Genomic DNA, 20867 nt, shown 5'->3' with positions numbered 1-20867 from the left:
ATTATTTTTTTTTTCTCTATGGTAATGTTAGTAGTGGAGAGAAGTGGCTACTGGCCCAGGCTTAAGGCTGAGGTGCATTGTGCCGGGGTTCCGGCTGTGGATTGTAACGTCACGGCGGCCATCTTGGATCACGTACCAGGCCCGCCACTGTTGTTAAGGCCCCTGCCTATCAGGGCACACACGCAATGTGCAGCGCTTCAGGAAGAACCTGCAGTGGCCCTAAACCCGGGGGGAGATGTTCCCTGAGTTATTTACTTTTTTGGAGGCCCTCCTACGGGAAATTTGAAAATAAATTAACTCTTTCAAACATTTTCAACCCAACATGGAACTTAAATTTCGACGATGTTTCGCTCATCTGTGTATAGGAAACGTTTGATACTTTTTCTTTGATAAATTATCCTCGGAACAGTTTTTTTTTAAAATACTTATGATCAAATTTCAGTTACAATCACGTCACTATAAGTGGCAGTTAAATCTTTTAAAGTTTTTCTAATGCGAAATCATGAATTGGAATTGACCAGCAAATCAAGTTACAAGATGATAAAAAAAATTAATTTTCCTTTTCCCATTAACGTCCCTATATCTAGGGTGCCAGGGAAAAAAGAGTATAAGTCAAAAATACACTTATACTGTTTTTCTCAAACTGTATACACGTCAATTGACTTATACTCCTGAGATCAAAAGCAACACATTAGACGTTTTGCAGTGCTGACTTATACTACTTAGACCACATGTGCGGAACCTTCCTATGAGTAGCCTGCTGACTTATCTCATTTTCCCCAAAACGTGACTTATACTCTTTTTCCCTGGCACCCTATATATATATATATATATATATATAAACAGAACGGTACAGAAACAAATCTAAATAAAAAATGATAATGAAGCGAGCTTCCTCTGCCCCTGAGCCGCCACTGGGAAAAACCACGCAGTTCGAAAACCGCTCGAGATATCCTAGTGGTGTCTGTCTACGAAAAGCATTTAAGAGTTCGCCAAGGGCGGATGACCAATTCTGGTCCCGTGTTACTTTTTTAAACTTTTAATTATAGAACAGTGTAAAAGTCGTGTTTTCAGAATGATTTGTAGCCATGGAACACCCGGTGGAGATCCTTGAAAGCACTCACGGTACTTGCGTTATTACACTTTTATCTTCATTTCTCAGCCATGTGATGTTATGGTTACCGCTCAGATCTCACAGTTGCCGTTAAAGACTGCGCGCCAGACCACAGCCCAATTTCTTAATATATATATATATGCACACCTTCTGTTTTACCCGTGGGCATAAAAGAGGGCACAAAATTTTTGTTTATCAGAAGAGAAGAAAGAATTTGCTACTCCTTGCACACGAATGCCAAGAATGGTGACATAAATCCATCCATCGCAGTTTCCGACCCAAAGAAAGCATACTGGAGTAGAATAAAAACGTTGCTGTCCATTTAACCAAAAAAAGCCGAAAATATATTAAAAATACAGCCTATTTATTTTAATAATTATGTAACCTGGTAAATGATTTTTGATATTTTATCTTATACACTTCATTTGCAAAAAAAAAGTTGGTTTGGTATTAAAAAACAGAGAAAATTTGAAATGAACGGGATTGAATTTTACTTGGTAGCTTAGAGGTGATATTCCAGCGAGCGTCGCGCTTATCATCCCGCCTCGCTGAAAAAAAAGATACATCCATAACTGGAGGAAGAGGACCCTTAAGGTTTAGTAGATTTAGTCCGAAGCTCGTTTAATTATTATTATTATTTTTTCGCGCGAAAGAAGACTGCCAAGAGTAGTTTTTGGGATGTTTGCCCCCCTGGGACGCGAGACCTCGCAAGCGCAGCTAACGAGATCGCGCGGCCGTGGAAGACTTTCAGCGGCGACCGCGCGCTAAGTCCCGGGTTTCGCGCGCCATCTTGATTTTAGAAGTGAAACATTTTTTTATTTATTTACAGCTGGTAGAGTAACATCAGTATCACGGGCAGCCTTCTTTTCACAGACGAGAGAAACCAAAACCTGAAGTTCCCCGAAGTTAATGTTTTTTTTCACGTATCTTTAATGTAGCTATACTAACCAAACCAACCGTCCACAATGTTTTAAAGTATTTATAATGTAGCTAACCTAACCTAATTGACCATTAGTATCCTTTTATAGACACCGCCATATTTATTTACAATGAACCAAAAAAAACCGAAGATGCACGATCGGGGCTCTCTCGTCTGTGAAAAGAAGACTGCCACAGTATCACAGGGTAACGAAAGTGAGTAGGCACGGAGTTTAAAAAAAAAAAAACATATTTACAGCCCGTTACAGATAGCAAAAGCAGAGCAGGATTTGGTATATTTTTACAACACTTTTCGTAAACGTTTACGCATTTTCTCATACTTTCACAATTACTTATGTCTTATTTTGCATACTTCTGTTTACCTTAAGGCGACGCTAGTGTCATCTGGGTGAACGACGATCAGACATCACTCGAACTTCCTGAAACAGTAACAGATAAGAATGAAACTAATTAACATATAAGAATAAACCGGCAAAGGTGGTATACAGAGAAAACCTAAACATGCTTACAACCCATTTTTCATTACATGCAAAACTAGTGAAAAAAGGATTAATTCCACTTTTATATATAATGATGGATCATCGTGAGAAATAATTGTCGTGTTACAAAGTATAACATGTGTCAACTGAAAACCCGCGAAAAAAAAATTATAATTCGTATTAGATATACGTATGTTTAGAGACAGGAAAAATTCGCTATTTTAATGACCTACAGGATAAACTCAATGATTCTGTACACACTCGGGCCAATTACAACTGTTGTTCATTGGCTACTGACTCGTGACACCTGTTAACCCGGATGTTTGTGATTTGGTACTTATTTTGTTGAAGGTTTTTCATTGGCTCAGGGTCCTTCAGATAAAGCGTGACCCAATCACTGAAGCAGGAAATAGGCAAACGTGTTTGGATTCTAGCATATCGCGAAATGAATACGCGAATTTTTCAGGTCTCTGATTATGATCCCTGGTGGACAAATTATGTAGCCGTTGTTTTCCGTAAATTAAAAGTTTTTTTTTTTGGAGTGCACACTCTAACAGCGTATCTCCGCGTTCCGACAGGGAAAACACGGCAGGACTTGCCGATATGGACAACAAAAAAAAAAGAGAGAGAGAGAGACTAGCGTCATTTCCCGTCGCTCACCATTGTCCTGTGATAACGCATGAAAGCGACGTTCTGCCATTCGTTTCGCCACCTCCAAACCGGATCCTCATGCTAATTAAAAAAAAAAAATCGCAGGATGTGTACCCACTGGGGGTTATTCAGTCCGTTGGTGGCGATTTTAATCTTTTGCATGCATAATAAACGAGATGAAAATAATCTAAGAAACTTTTCCGCAACCAGGTAAATCAGGTAAATGAACAACACCTTTCCCCATCTCCTTCCCAACAGAAACTCAAAAAATTACTTTTGAAATTTGAGACATTACGAAGTGTAAAGCTGTTTACATATGTAATAAATATAAGTATAAATGGTATAAAATTACAAATAAAAATTGTCTTTTTACAGAATGTGTCTCAATAATTCTAAAAGTGTCGTAATTTTAGAGTTATAAGTTTTTATATCTTTTCCCTGCACCAAAATATTAGAAATGAAATTTCGCGATGTATCAGACATCTGTTGGCAGTGTTAGTAAGTAACTATATCGTGGGCTTAGTGGAAAAAGTCGGTAAGTCAAATTTTCTGGAAAAAGACTGTTAGTTCACTTACCAAGTTTTGCTTGCCTAGAATAGCGTTATAATGGACTTGCCGAAATAAAGCTAGAAGAAAGAGTCCACAATCATTCATTATTTGGACTTTCAAACGTTTTCTTGGCGAAGATATTGCCCTTAAAACTTCATCTGTGAATATTATTAAATACCAAATTATTAACCCGTGACATCTGACCAGCAATTTGCGAGCATAGATCTTTCAACATACAAATAAATAAGGGTTAAATAAAATGTTTAGTTAACCATTCTAACCCCGACACATTTTTTTCTGCTAGTGACTTATAAATAATAGCATTAATTCATTTTTTTAAAAAGCAGGAATCGCACCCGAGCATTGTGATATTTCGATAATTTCTTGCCACAATACGATTGATAAATATGAACAGTTCTATAGACCCGCCAAAATGGCTTCCTGCTCTACTCTCGTTGGTTGTTGCGTCATGCGTCCGTGACTGGAATAAAACATATTCATTTTCCTCCCATGCGCATTTTCCTCCCATGCGCTGTTGTAAATCAGTAGGTACGAAAACATGGAGGTCGAATCTGTTGCTCACGACCTACTGCTACCGTTACTGTTATATTTCCATGTGTGCGCCCAGCATGAATTCCAAACCACGGATGTGTATGCTATCTCCTACCACCTCCTTCTAGCCACGCAGTTATTGCGTAAACTGTATTGCATGCCTGAACACAATGCTCGCAATTACTAGGAACTGCTTGCAAGTCCCTGTTTGTAAACTTAGCAACAACCCAAGGACTCTGAACGAGACTTACGCAAGGGGAAAAAAAACTGTGGTTTATAAAAGCAATGAAAGTCGCAACACGTCGCCTACACTACAACTTGAAATTGACAAACTGTAGAAACAAATTTCTTCCACTGGCTTTTTTTTGAATACTAAAGTTGATCAAGAAAACGTGTGAAATTCATAATAATATTTCGATTTAAAATTATTATTTAATTCTAGTGTGTAAAATTCAACAAAGAAAACATTATAAATTAAATAAAAAGAAGAAAAGACGTATCCTTCTATAAACACAACATTCGCATCCTTTAAATTTTCGGTGGTTCTGTCTTGGAACAGGCGATGCTATTATACCATCAAATTAACAAAATTACAATTCAGAATATGTGTGTTACTTTCTACATATGTAGATACCTTATTTAATTATCAACCTGGTAAATGTCTTAATGGCCGGGCGGTTAAAGGCGTATGTTTTCCAACCCAGAGGTCAGAGCTGTGTTGGTTCAAATCACAGCGCTTCCAATGTACTTTGCATAAAAAAACTTTAATTTATTATTTTGATAAGGACTATAACAACTCTGGTAGGAAATGGAAATTCGACCTTATGTGACGTAACAGAGCCATGTTGGTGCTCTCTAGGAGTAAACAGCGGAAACAAAGATGTCGGTTTCCAAGATGGCGGCCTCCAGAAGAACATAAAACAAAATGACGGACTTGTCAGAATCGAAAAAAAAGTGGCTGTGACGTCAGATCCAAGATGGCGGACATGTTATTAGAATTCAATATGGTGGTCGTAACGAAAATTTCCACGTTATATAATCCAAGATGGCGTAACGAAAAGTGTAATATAACACCATACACATCAAAGATGCTGTGCGTAACAAAAAGGCGCAACATTAGTGAGCAGGGCGCTAGATTTCAAGATGACGGATCCAATATGGCCATCGAGGTCAAGGTCATCCAAAATAGCCGCTGTGACGTCAGGGCGGTCAGTCATTGACCCGCTCCGCACTCCGACTCCAGTCCCAGAAACCCCATTCATAAACTACTCTTGTACAACGTTAGAATATTATTAAGAGACTCCTTTCTCTGTTTATTTGACACCAGGCCTGACTCCACTGTCCTATCACAGACGAGGAATTCGTAAAATGTTCATTGGCTGATGCTTGCTCTAGACATCATGTCCGTCTTCTCTGAGCCAAAACAGTTTAACTTCAAAACAGTTTATGCAGAAATAATTAAACATTTCAATATTTTGCTCTCAGCATCACATCCAAAGTGTAGTTTAACATACGCCAATGAATTACATATTTATTTTCTTATGATTATGATCAGAGATTATTTTTTGGGTTTTCCGGAAATTTATCGGAAAATATAATGAAAAAATGAAAATCTCTCCGACGAGTTATATTTCCACAGAAAAAACTACTGATATAATTTTATCAACATTTTTTATATAAAACATATCTAAATAAAAATACACTTATTTCTTTACAACGTAATAGCTCAATTAAAATTTGAGAGTTGGGTAGGACCCATGCTATCCTCTACCAACTGCTAAGAATAATTTTTGTAAAACAATACTAACTAATCTGGATAAAATAAATTATTGTATAGAGTATATAAAATTATCATTTAAATTTTTCAGTTAGAAAGCTGAAACTATTTCAGTCATAATTTCCACGCGATTAAAGTGGACAGTCCCCAAATATTTATAATTAGAGACCTGAAAAACTCCCTGCCAGTGACCTTGAGGTTAGATTACAGAGTTCTCTGCATACTTGGGAAAATGTCACGCGTTCATTGGCTGCTGATTTGTGAGACGTCTCAACTAGTTAGTCCGTGATCTGAAACTTCTTACGTTGAGGTTTTCTCATGGGCCTATATTCCTTCAAACAGACTGTGAAACAAAAGCAAAAACTCCACAGAGGTAATAAAAGTGTAGAATTTAGCCTACCACGAAATGAATCCTCGAATTCTTCCAGTCTCATATTAATGATTAATTCGCGACTATGAACTGCAGTTATGCGTCAAAAAAGTGCACGTTAGTTAGTGTAAGGCTGGAGGGAACAAAATTTCGTGGTTTCCAGCACAGTAACTATTTATTTCGGGACTTGTTCGTGACTTTCGCGACCTGTAGGCACCCGGATTTATTGGAGGGAGACTATAGTGGTATAATTGTCATTTCTCCGAGACTCTAGATGCAGGCATATTGCAACTTTTATGATTATGCAATCAGATGTCTGTCTCGTGATGCCAAACCACCAAATAACATTCTTCTGAATAAGTTCCCCATTATGTACATACACAGCAAAAAAAATTCTGTGCTTTTACAAAAAGATTCCTTTGGAAACCAGTTGCCAAGTAAAAGTTTGTAATATTGCAAGAAGGATATTGTAACTTAGCAACAATCCATGGTTATAGTTATTTTGCATATATGAAATACATTTTTCGAGGCATAATATTTTTTAAACCATGGAAAAGATAATCAAATACTAAATAATTCGAGTTTTTTTTTGTATCGTGTGCGCAGTTAATACTGGAACGGTATTCAGGGAACGGTTTACAAATAACTTTAGCTATTGTTAAGTACCGCGACAACACAAAGCATAATTGCCCTGGGAATAATAATAATCCAGTATTACTACTGCTAACACTCTATTGTAGTGACAGAGTTGTTTTCATGTAAATGTACAAATTTACAAACAACTGTAATTTTACATGAATATTTATGTTCCAATTGCAATAAAAAATACAGTGTACAGTGGGTGTTTTTCCATTTTATACCGGGTAAAGTATCACATTTTACAATTTGGTATTCCGGTCATATAGATAGACACTTTCGATAATCCTGAAAGATCACTAATTTGTAGAGACCTGTAAAATTCGCAATTTCAAATCCCTAACGGATAGACTCCATGATCCTCTATGCACTCGTGCAAATTACATCTGCTGATTGGTTACCGACTCGTAACACCTGTTGACTGGAATGATCGTGATTCGCTAATTCTTCTGTTAAAGATTTTTCATTGGCCCAGAGTCCTTCAGATAAACTGTGGCCCAATCACTGAAGCAAAATAATGTCAAAAGTATTTGGACTCTATCCTATCGCGAAATGAATCCGCGAATTTTACAGGTCTCTACTAATTTGGCATGACTGCGGCCTCATTGTAGGCACATTACTGTTTTTTTTCTGTCCTCGATGCGAGCAAATGGATTTTTAATGTAATTGACTTCATAAGTATGCCAGCAGTAAGCTTTATGGCTCGCCTCAAGATGCGAGTTCTCCGCAACTTCTTCAATCTAATGGTCAGATGATTAAACTTTCTCCGGAACGTTCAGCGAAACCGTAATTTTCATACGTTTAAAGATTCACGGTGATAATCAGAGAAAGTTAGCTTCTTCTTTTTATATCAGGACTATTAACGACCCCGTTTATGTGCCGGTAGGCTAATTTGGGGGGATAGCTAGCAAGCTTAAATAAACTTGATATTAAAAAAAAAACACGTGAGTGAGACTTTTAGTACTCGGCAGAAATGTGTTCTCATATTGTAAATACACTTATAATACGAAACTCGGACGCGAAATTTAACGTATTATTATTGAAAATAATGTTGAGCGTGATGAATATACGAAAATCGTGTTTTCAACTACATTTGTGGACGCGAATCACACGTAGTTTCCGCACCCGCCGCTAGAATTCGCTGCCGGAGCAGCCACGTCGACTATCGAATCATTCGATTTGTAGACTATGTAATGAAACGACTCAGTAGTGTGTAATTGCCGGTCCGGCTTAGTGCAGGCTTGCACATGGGGGAATTTACGTCTCTTTGGGGACATTTCGAATTTCTTAATTTTTCTGGAATAAAAAAGAGAATTATTCCCTTGAAATAAAGAAATTTTGAGGAATTTTGTTGAATTTTTAGTCATTTTTGAGGGATTGTGATGAAATTGGACACATAAAATGGCCGCCGTGACGTCAGAAGTCGGTCGGTTATCAACCCCATCCACAATCCACACTCTTACTCCTGTCCCCGGATAGGCCAATACATACTACTGTCTCCAATAAAACGGAAAAGGACTAAAAAATAAATATATATTAAACCCAGGCTTTGGACCTAATTTTCGACGAGGAATTTTACCAAAATACTGCCCTTCTTGTTAGAATTCATTAAACAGTTAAATCTATGAAGTTCGCCAGATGGCAGCACCGTAGTTTCTCATCTATATTCCATTCCCGAAATTACTTCAACCAAATTCCGTACAATGAGAGCTAATATGTTGCACAATAAAAAATAAATATAATGGGTGAGCGTTAAAAGTGAAGCCTCGCAGATACATGGATACGAAATTTTTAGGGTACACAAATTTTTGAAACACGTGTACGAGTGTGCAATCATAACAAGCGTACATGCGAAACTGTACAGGTATGCAAGTGTATAAGAAAAAAAACTATTCAGGGAACATTAACGAATAACTTTAACGGGCAATAATTTGAACCCAGAATTACTGTGAACACTATTTTGTAGTGATACAGCTATTTTCATTTAAATGTATAAATTTACAAATATATGTATGTTTACATAACATTTCTGTTCCATTCACAAAAAAAAAATAAGTGTGCGAGCTAAAGTGTAAATTCTATTTAAAAAATATTCATTCGAATACGTAGAGAATGCTTGGCTTCACTTTAATATTTTTACTGCCTGAAATGCACTTGATTAAGAGAGAGTTTCGTTCCGAATGCAGAAGAAAGTAAAGACAATCGTAAAGTGCACAACACGTGATCATTGATATGCATGCAAATGAACAGTGAGCACATGCAGGCATGCTGCTGGTAATGGAGGCACTGTGCATCGTAAAGCATGAATGTAAAGCAATAATGGTAGAAATGTTTAACAGCTTAGTATTATTATTATTATTATTATTTTTTAACTGGGAAAGGAAATGTGAACGTCCCTCTACGGGAAGTTTAACGACCTTATCAGATGTTCTTCCAACTCTGCCGTGTCTGAAGTCCATTGTCCCGAGTAACAAAATATCCTCGCTAATTAGCGTTAGTCAGAAATCCTGCTCTTTTATCAGCTGGTTTAGTTTTCTAACGAGCCACGTGTCACGTCGTTACCAAAGCAGTTGAAAGTCAAATTAACTTACATTCGTGGTGTATCGGTTTGTTTTCCGGCGCGCAATTTTGTGCAGTTAACGTGCATTCATATTTTCATGCCAGCAGGCTACACATTTGACGTGCTTCATATTAGCTTTGAATATATATACTGTATAGAAGTCGCCAGCCCAGGTTAAAATTTCTAATACGGTTTTGAGGTAGTTGGTTAATTCACCGCCGCAATCGCCACCATCTCTAGGGCATCGACTTGTGGCGGTCCCTAGCGGACAAGTGTCGAACTCTTCAAACACCCCTTCCCCCTCCAGCTGAACGACCTTGAGCCGCAGTGAATGATAGATGGGGGGTGCGGGGAATGACAGCGGGTGACAGTGCTGCGCTCTAACGTGTACATAACAACTAAGACGATACAGGGCGTTACGGCAGCGCACTGAAGCGGTGAAGTTCCCAAGCTGCTCTTCATACGCTTCTGAAAAACGTAGAGTAAATCCTATCCATTCGCGACTTCTATACAGTATATATATTCAAAGATATTAGTTAGATACTACAAACATTCGTATCCATTTACCCCGTTGTACAATGGAAGTAAGTCAAGAATGCTGAGATGTACTTGAATAATGATAAGACACGTCATTTCAGAAAAAAAAAAGTTTCATAAACATCTGGTTGACGTTTTTGATTGACCTAGGGCACTACAAAGACTAGTTGCTAGGGCCATGCATTTTTCGCGAAAAGATTCCAAGATTAGTTATAAGTTAAAACACTGTGGCATCGTCTGTATTTCGTGATTGGGTGAATTTATTTCAGGCGCATGTCGATTGTTACGACACCAATCACAGTAGTTCAGTGGGGAAGCAAACGCGTCCTGAGTGGCTCGGTCCAACAAGGAAACGACTTCTCTCGCAGACGGCGGACAATCAAAAAGAAGAAACCGCTGGTGCGGGTATACCTTGTTGCAGTCTAGTAGGCGTTCAGATTTATTCGCGAAAAATGCCTGCCCTACTAGTTGCTAAACAGGCCGCCATTTCTGGTCGCGAGCTAGAAGGGTCGCCGACTCGTCACTGTGACGTAACCAACAAACCAAACACCACAACATTTTAAGGTTATCTTACTTAAGGTGCATAACCTTCATACGTTCCGTTTTTAAAACTGAATTAGTTATAATATGGCACAAAAAAAATTATCCCGAAGCGTTTTAGAGGTTTGTAAGGATGCTAAATCCAACTTTCTTTATCGAAAGATGTTTGTTTTCCCATTTACTGTAGGTAGGTAATAATGTAAGCTTATAAAATACCCAGTAAGGGTCGAATATCAAATGCACGTTTACTAAGAATGCAAGCCCAGTATTACAACGAACACTATATTGAAGTGATCCAGTTGTTTTCATGTAAATGTAAAAATTTTCAAACCTCTGTAATTTTACATGAATATTTCCGTTCCTTCTTCAACAAAAAAATACACAGTAGCATAATTTTGGTTTTTTATTCTTTCACATTCACATACTTGCTCACTCGGATACTTGCATACTCGCCTAGATGCTTGATTCATGTTAAATGGTTACATTGAGTTTCACTTCTAACCGTTTTGTGGCCACGTGTACCCATTAGGCTATTAGTCTAGGGACAGGAAAAATTCGCGGGTTCAATGACCTCCAGGATGAACTCCATAGTTCTACGTACACTCGGTCAAATGTCACCCACTCATTGGCTGCTGTCTTGTGAGACGTCCCAACGTAGCAGCCTGTGATTCGATAAAGCTTTAATCGGGTGTTTCTCATTGGCCCAGAGTTATCCAGGTGAATTGTGGGCCAATAGCAGAGGCAGCACTGAGAAATAACTATTTGTATTTTAGCCTATTGCGAAATGAATTCGCGATTTTTTCCGGTCTCTAGCTATTACTATAACTATTATTATAAGTTTTAACTAGCTGCTAAATGTTTTAACGTCCATTTGATACGCAAACAAGGTCGTCGTTTTGTTTTGGTTTTTAGCACGCGAAGATGTAATCAGATTACAAGTTCTCCTCCTCCTCCCCCCATTGTCTCAGGACAGGCTCGGGACAATCAATTGAAGGAAAAAAATAAGAAAACGACCTCGGCAGACACAAGGCAACCACTTTCTCTGCACGTGTACACGACCATGTGAGGGAAGAGAAGCTCCCGTGGAAATGGGAGGCCTTACGAGTTGTGGTTCTAGACCGGGAAAACATGCAGTTTCATTTCGCGACAGGCTAGAATTAAAGCCAGTTGAACCTTAGGCCGGCTGACGCGGATACCCTCGATGCGCAGAGACCTGAAAAATTCGCGGATTCATTTCGCGATAGGCTAGAATCCAAACACGTTTGCCTATTTCCTGCTTCAGTGATTGGGTCACGCTTTATCTGAAGGACCCTGAGCCAATGAAAAACCTTCAACAAAAGAAGTACCAAATCACAAACATCCCGGTTAACAGGTGTCACGAATCAGTAGTCAATGAGTACATGTAATTTGCCCGGGTGTATAGAGGATCACAGAGTCTAACCTATAGGTCCTTGAAATAGCGAATTTTTCCGGTCTCTATCGATGGGTAGGGTCAGGCATTTTTAGCGAAAAAAAAAAAAAAAAAACTGAACGCCTACTAGGTTGCAACAAGGTATACCCGCACCAACTGCTTATTCATTGTGATTGGCGGCCGTCTGCGAGAGAAGTCGTTGCCTTGCTTGACCGAGCCACTCAGGACGCGTTTGCTTCCGCACTGAATCACTGTGATTGGTGTTGTTACAATCGATATGCACCTGGGAGAAACTCACCCAATCACGAAACACAGACGAGGCTACAGTTTTTTTTTTTTTTTTTTTAACTTTCACCTAGTCTCGAAATCTTTTCGCGAAATCTGCATGTCCCTATCCCAGTATTAAAACTACATGATAACTTTTACATTTATTATGACTTGGCATTTTGTTAGGGGCGGGTAGGCCTATCGTACACGCCACACAAATGATCCAAAACACTACAAAATATGACTTTGGAAACCTGTTGCCAAGCTATTCAGGAAACGGTTTGCACATAACTTTTTTTTTTCTAAGTATTGGAAGTACTGGAACAACACTAAGCATAAATGCTCAGGTAAGAATCTGACATGAAGGGTGCAAGGACATGCATTCCGCTCAAGGGCGCCCATATGATAATTTGTAGGGGGGGGCCAGACTTAGGGGTATGAAGTATTTTTAATATTTTGGAAGACTTAACTGCGGCTTGTTACTAGCCATAAAATAGTTCCAGTTCTGACCCTGTTAAAATTTTTTGTCCTGTTACTAAAATAATAGACCACAGTACTCATTCGCCATAAAAAAATCTTTATTGGCTACTTTATTAATTAAATATTAACTATTTTATTGAAACAAATGAATTTTTAGAAACACAAATGCAGGAATAGAGTCCTTATACTTTTGAAGCGTCTCGGGTACACGGATATCAAGAATACAGTCCTTCAACTAATTGCTCTCTTTACCCCTAAATAAATGTCGCGTACAAATTAAATTAAAATAATTATAAAGTTTAAAAGTGTTGATCAAAAGATTCAACTTTGGGAGAGAAACGATTTGAGTATGTTATCACAGTCAGAAAACAGTTGTTTTTAAATGTAACACCTGAACTACGCTTATAATTACAGTCAAAAATTGTTTCACAATTAAATGAATATTACTATGTTTCGATATGAATCATAATTGCTTATCATTTAAAATTAGCACAGATGGATTCAGTAGTAAAGCACAGAAAAAATTAGTTTATTATTAAACTAGACTATTTAACCAAACAGTATTTAGATGTTAAGGAATTAAGTGACACCAAAACCAATGAAAATAATCGAAAATTTCTAAATGCTGACATAACTCATATATCAGCTTTCCACAGAAGAGTTTAGTTCGGCGCAATTAATCCACACAAAACAACTGGACATACTATGTCGACGCGTATTTTAAGAATATAAGAAGATCCACATCGCAGTATAATTTTTTTTTTTTCGTGTCGTGTGGTGCGGGCCCCCATTTGTGGTGCGGGCCCATAGGCTACAGCCTAGATAGCCTGCGCGTAAATACGGCATTGATAAACCCTTAAATAACATGTTCAGAACTTAACTTCAGAATTAAGAGTACATTAGAACCTCGATTTTACGGAGCCCGGACTGAACGAAGCCGCGATTTTACGAATACATTTTTTTCAGGAACCATCTAAAATTCGGAAAATTTGACACCAAAATATATTTTTAAAAAAATTAAAAAAACACTATGAAAACATATAAAGATATTAATTTTTAATGCACAGCGTATTCATATTTTAAAGCTAATACAACAGCCATTTACCGTTAGTGAATATTGTATAAGTTATTGCGGCATCAAACTCAAAATCGAAAAGAAAAAATGGACTAGGTACACTTTATTTGTCGCAAAGTTCGAAATTTCTTAGATTGAAAAATTATGCCAAGGCTGTAAAAATATTTATTTTACCGCAAATGAACTATACTCAACATTCCTTACCCATTCCAACATTTCCAGCTCGTGAACATAGCAACTGAGCTTGAAACCTTGAGAAGCGTGAGAGAAAGAAACGATATTGAGTAGCTACTTCCTCTCCTTTCCGCTAATATCCAGCAACCCAAGCCATTAGGCATTATCTTGACAATTTTCGCATTAATTACCTTCGCTGCATCGGTTTCCCAGTAAAAAACGCTCAAAAATGGTATAAGTGACGCAGCAAGTAGACGTGACGAGCGGATTTTCAACTAAGCTTTTTTTTAACTTACTATACAAACAAATAATTCCCTATGGCTATCACAAATTCAAGGGCTTCTCGCACTAAAATGTACTGTGTTTTTAATGAATGTCTGTCGTTAAAGAGCAGCGTTTTTTTTCACCAAATAAGCCTATGATTAAAGACCGTAAAAATTCGCGGATTCCTTTCGAGACAGGCTGGAATCCAAACTCGTTTAGCTTAATGCTGCGTCAGTGATTGGACCGCAATTTACCTGAAGGACTCTGAGCCAATGGCAAACACTCAACAAAAGAAGTATCGAATCATAAGAATCGCAGTAAACAGTTTCCCCGAGTCGGTAGCCAATGACCATGTGATAGTTGCCAGAGTACATAGGAGAATCGTTTAGTCTATCCTAGTGGTCATTGAAACCGCGAATTTTTCCAGTCCCTACCTATGATCACTTTTATGAAACAGTACAGGTGTACACTGAACTGTGTGCTTGTTCTCCTCGATTATGTTACTAAAAGTGCGTTCATTAATATTTTTCAAGCTGATTTGTTAAAGATTAACTGATAAATATGATAAGGTGAAGTCCATAAAAATGCAAGGCAGGGAATTCTTCCAGCTCATCAACCCGACCCTGGATAGTCTCGTCTGTGTTCAGTCGTCTCTGGCAAGGAGTGGACAAGTTTGCAAACTCAAATATAAATTTATTTTAGTAACACGCGTCTTACGAAAAGGAAAGATATCCAAGAAAGGCATGTCGGACAACCTACTGTCACCACACAAAAGTTAACATGATGCAATGCGTGGTGCAACTGTGTTTAGTCGCTGTGATGTCGCTTTTATATCACTCGTGCAATGAAGCAAGTTGTGGAATGTTAAAAAAAAAATAAGGGGAGGGCAGAGGGCAGACAGCAGTCATTGTTTTTACTATTTAATATTATATATATTCCGTTCAATAAATTATAACATGTATCTTCACAGGGTGGGGTGTTTGAAATTTTATGAAGATAACGATTTTACGAATGCAATCCAAGCGACTGTGAGCATACGTAAAATCGAGATTCCAGTGTAAATTGCTTTCGAGTCTACTGAAGGTAGCGGAATCCTTATCCCTTTAAACACTTTTGAAGGGAAAAAGTGGTTTTCCTCTAAATTAAAAATTCCAACATAAATTTTACGTTGTAGACTTTTCTGAACAATAATTCTTATTTGAGTAACTTTAAAGGTGTTAGCTTACCTTAAAAATTGTGAATATTCTGAGCGGATGTGACGAATGAGGAAAACTAAGAAACACTACATAATAACAATGGTTTTTATCTTTACACTTTTCACTTATTTATTTGCACTTAAGTTATTTATACTGACTGAATACACTAAACTAAATCTAGACCAGATGCATAAAACTGTAGGTAGACCTAAAGACTATTGAAAAATCTCTGTTTTGAGATGTTATTTGTGAACATACACATTATTATGACGAAAAAGTAGCAAAACATTTCGCCGTCTACAAGCACATGTCAACTGTCGCGTCGTCTAACTCTGACTGGTCTAAATCTGTTGTGTTGTGTTATCGCGCGAGCTTGGGTAGGAATACGAAGGGGAATGACTCGCCACGGGCGTTGCGCTTGAACAGCGTTTTCTCCCTGTACACAACACCTTATATCGCAGCAGCAGAAACTAATGCTTGAACTAACATAACAAATGAAATAGACATGTAAAAAACGATATACAATAATATCTTCGTGTTGAATCACTTCTACATAATACCGAATTTAAATAATTTTCTTTAAAGTAAAACACCTGACTACACTATATTTTTTTCCTTCCCTGAAAGCTAGGGGGGGGCCACGGCCCCCCCCTGCCCCCGGGTATGGGCGCCCTTGATTCCGCTCGCATCTTATCCCGCCGGGATTTGCCGAACTGATGGGATCCTCTGTAAGTTTAGATTTAACCCGGGTTCCAAAAGAAAGGATTTGAAATAAACTCCAGTGGAAAAAAGAAGCTCGCAAACACGTTTTATATTGCCCGACATTGACGTCTGAAAGTGAGTCACATCCCATAAAACGATTTCGAAAGAAAGAGTAAGAAGAAAGGAAGAACACTGAATCGATATCGCAAATTTATCTGGCCGCATTCTTTTAACTTATCTTTTCCACAAAAAAAAAAAAACAGAGGGGATTGTCTTATCGTTCCATTAAACAACAAGCAAAGTGACGCACAGTTGAGGAGATAACAAATCTTTGTACCGATCAGGATTTAAACACTAATTTAGTAAAATCAGTAAGTTTGCTTTTGACAGAAAAAAATAACAAAAAAGTAATTTGGGCGAGGGTTTGATAACGTACGGCAATCCTAAGTTTACCAGCTTCACGAAAATTAGATTTTACCACACACTTCTATAAAGGAATGGCGGTGAAACGTTTCAAATACGATGGATGGCGCTCGTTTGAATGTGGCTCGCACAGCTCTGTGCTATAACGATTGTAAAATAATAATTCTGAAATCATTTCGTTTCTACAGAATATTTCAGTGACCAAAACTCGAATACATCTATGATGTTCATTGAATAAATAAATAATAATAATAATAATTCTACCAACTCGAACGTTGTCTCGTAGCGAAAGCCACTTGATTAACCAGATACAACTTACTTAGCAGAAATTTCAGTTACTATACAGAGCGAGTCTAAATTCGTACGAAAAAGTACGGCTGAAGGATCGTCAGGAGAAAATAATTTAGAAAACGACTTATAGTCTGAAGTACATCTTAAGGCTGGTATGCGCCTTTTAAGTTAGAGCTGAACAACGTAGTTTACTGCCGATAATTGAAAAAAAAAAAAAAAAAGTGTTCAAGATGGAACAAAACAAAAACGCCTGGATAATGTTTGAATGAACAAAGTTCTGTAACCACCGAAAAAATGGTCACTAATTGGGGTACAAAGACGTCAGAAAAATGTATGGGACTGACAGTCTGATGATGGTGACCATTCTGCACTTTACTGAAGTTAGCCTCAAGCTTAAGATTAACACGAAGGCAGCCACCCCCCCCCCCCCCCCCCCCCCTTTTTCAGCATGTATCATCCATAGTTGGCAGTGTGCATTTTAATGGACATTAACTCTCCCACTTTCCACTGCACGATTTGATTCCTACCATTAGCGTGGTCCTATTTCAGTGTTCTTTGTTCCAGGTATAAGCCACAGAGAAGAAAAAAATGTTATACACACCTTAATAATGTATCTGAAACACTGTATTTTGGAGAGGAAAGTTTGGAAAGAGAATTTTGAAAATACGTTATCACATTATCTTGTCGTATTTAATAAAAAAAGGATCATAAAATAAAATAATTATTTTTTTAATTCTAAGGAGACGTAATTGAAAGACTCCATCCTGGTTTCAACCGTTTTTGTCAACAAATGTTTGTATACAATTTAATAATATTAAATATTTTTGGCCTGATTAGCATATCACATAATTTAATGGCATGCCTTTTTATTAACAGTTCACTTACTGTGAAATAATAAATGGTGTTTAACATAGAATTTTTTCTTTTAGAATGACAACTGCAACAATACTCTTTATTAAAACTGTTTTCTGGCATTAAAACTACAAATAGTAAAATAATAAATGTATTACAACTTACTACAACTGACTATGGCATGCACAATAATATTTTTAATGTTAACAAGCCGGGTAGTATCAATCTGGCAACAGTGGTCGCCATTTGCTTTGTGCTGCCAACTCAAGAGTGAGAAATTTCTATACCGACAACGATATCCCACAGGAACGCATCGCACGTGAGGCAATCTGTTTGTCAATTACCTGACTGCATAAGCCGCGAGATGGGTCGAGTACACAGAGGAAAAAAAATCTGTACTTTTTACAAAAGATTCCTTTGGAAACCAGTAGCCAGAAATAGTTTGGAATCCTAAAAGAAAGATATTTTAACTTTGTACAAAACATGGCCATGGTCTCTAATTTTTTACTCCTCACTGTGGTTACTGTTATCATTATTAATTACATTGAGTTCCTCACTGTCATCCTCAGATGAAGAATTATTTTCCTCGTTTTTATATTCAATAAAATCACCTGACCTACCATGCTCATGGGAGTTATTTGACAACTTCTACATGCCTCTATGCACAATGACTTAAAGCTTATGTAATAAAATATCCAAACGGTTTGTCATCTGGTTTTCTCAATACACACAATGAGGTCCAGACCAATACGTAAGGAATATGGAAAATTCTTCCCCTCTTAATGTCTGGGCTTTAAAGATACACAAAAATCACACATAGGCCTATCTATGTTAGGATCTTTAAATTTACGATAAAAGGCCTCTTATTGTTTTCCACTTGCAACTCACTCTGTTTCTTTCTCAAGCAACATCATAAGCTTCTTTTAATATTTTTTCTTATAGGATTATAACGTGGCCACTGACAGTAGCACCACCTTCTATATTTTGAATCTCACAACTCAATCCTCCTAGAGGGGGTAATCTTAAGTATATCTTTCCCACATAACAGATAATGAGGACTAAATCATTTTATGCGTGAATTGCATATAGCTAGTCCTTCCAATCACTACTGTATTCATCTAAGTAATGTGATATTATACACACACCCCTCAGCTAATCATACATATTTGCGTCCTTGCCAGGGCCGGTCCCAGGGCTGCGCCTAAATGGCCCCGCGTATAATGGCTCCGTGTCTAAAGGGCCCCGCGCCTAAATTGCAACGCGCCTAAAGGGCCTCGCACCTATAGGGCCCCGCACAGGTCTTTTTAATTTTTATTTTCCATGTTTCTTTGGGTTTCCATGATAAACATTTAAATTAATGGAAAGCGGAGAAATTAAATTGTTATCATCGTGTAATTTAAAGTGCCGGTCAATACCTTTTGCTTTTGATTTCAACTTGAGTTTTCATGATTTCATAAAGCAAAAACCTTCTAAGATTTTACTGACGCATACGACGCGATATCACCGGACTTTGACTGTTAGCATTGATAAAACTAAACCCTAAGATAAATTAGGCAAAACCATAGTAGAAATTTTAAATGAAAGATTGACTAAAAATAAAAAAATTGTTTTAGTAGCTTGGCTTCTTGGGTTGTAGCCGCGTCCTTGGCGAATAATAATTCACCGACGTTTCGGTCGACATTGCAGTCGCCATCATCAGGGAACAGTTACCTAACTGTATGTACTGTACAGTTACTACAGTAGTTAACTGCTCCCTGATGATGGCGACTGCAATGTCGACCGAAAACGTCGGTGAATTATTCGCCAAGGACGCGGCTACAACCCAGAAGCCAAGCTACACTTCAGACAATGGCCTTGAAAGCCTGCGCACATTAGAAAATGTTTTAATTTTTTTCCTTCAAAATCTGCGGGTGATCGCTAGAGACACGGAAATTTCGCGCATTCATTTAGTCGCAAGTTAGAATGCAACCATCACACTCTCGCACTGTGTTCATGATTGGCCCGCAGTTACTTGGACACGCCCCTCTATGACCGTGAGCCAACGACGCCCAGCTAGGAGAGAAGTAAGCGAATCAGGTAGTGCCGATTAACAAGGATAAACATGACCTCGCTAAGAAATCAACCAACGGGAAAGCGAACATGGGTTGAGCACACCTATTTACCTTACATTCTACTCTGAAGCCAGACGAATCTGCGAAATTTCCGGGTCTCTAGTAATCGCTATAGGGACACCTGTATTTCGCGAATACATTTCGTCAAGGTATTTCACAAAATACTGTAGCTTTTCTCCTGTGGTTATCGGCTGAGGTCGGTGAGAGGTGTCGTCCCGCTCTTGACGGGGCCGATGAGAATGTGGTCACCGTACTGCTGCACCCTCACAATTTGCCATGACTAGAGTCCCGGAAATTTCGCGGATTCCTCTGGCCTCAGGATAGAATTAAAAGTTATAGGTGTGCTCGACCCATGTTTACTTTCCCATTGGTTTGATTCCATAGCGAGAACATTTTTATCCTTGTTATTTGCCACTACCTGATTCGCTTACTTCTCTCCTAGCTGGGCATCATTGGCTCACGGTCGTAGACGGGCGTGTCCAAACAACTGCGTGCCAATCATGAACACAGTGCGACAGTGTGGAGGTTTGCATTCTAGCTTGCGACTAAATGAATCCGCGAAAATTCCGTGGCTCTAGCCATGACTCTTAGAAAAAGCTACAGTGTTTTGTGAAATACCTTGACATGAAATGAAATCGCGTAAATACAGGTGTCCCTAGTGATCGCTCCTGACCATTCCTCCACACACGAGGGGGGTGCTGCCCCGCGAAAGGGCCCAGGACATCCCGGGACAGCCAGTGGTCCCCAGCAACTATGGCGGTCCGGTCTCCAGCCGGGGAGGAACGCGGCCGACACGGCAGAGAACGCCTGCGCCCGGGCAGCCGTGTAATGCCGCCATTAGCGCGCTCGGCCGCCGCGGAGAGCTACTAAACGCCGCCAGCCACGAGTCCCGGCCGGCGGGCCGCCATCTTGGGGCG

The 20867-nt window shown here is 38.6% G+C and overlaps 1 protein-coding gene across 1 annotated transcript in view; it reads right to left on the bottom strand.

Annotated features, from left to right (window-relative positions):
* Positions 1–20867, bottom strand: part of LOC134540164 (myosin-IIIb-like) — a 140078-nt gene that overhangs the window by 110244 nt on the left and 8967 nt on the right. Inside the window, exon 2 of the mRNA XM_063382711.1 lies at positions 2416–2472. The gene's annotated coding sequence lies outside the window, so the exon portion shown is untranslated. The remainder of the gene's footprint in view (positions 1–2415; positions 2473–20867) is intronic.

This window comes from Bacillus rossius, chromosome 16 (assembly GCF_032445375.1).
Source record: "Bacillus rossius redtenbacheri isolate Brsri chromosome 16, Brsri_v3, whole genome shotgun sequence".
Classification (NCBI taxonomy): Eukaryota; Metazoa; Arthropoda; class Insecta; order Phasmatodea; family Bacillidae; genus Bacillus; species Bacillus rossius.
Note: the sequence above shows the minus strand (reverse complement) of the source record. Positions and strands in the feature narration are given on the sequence as shown.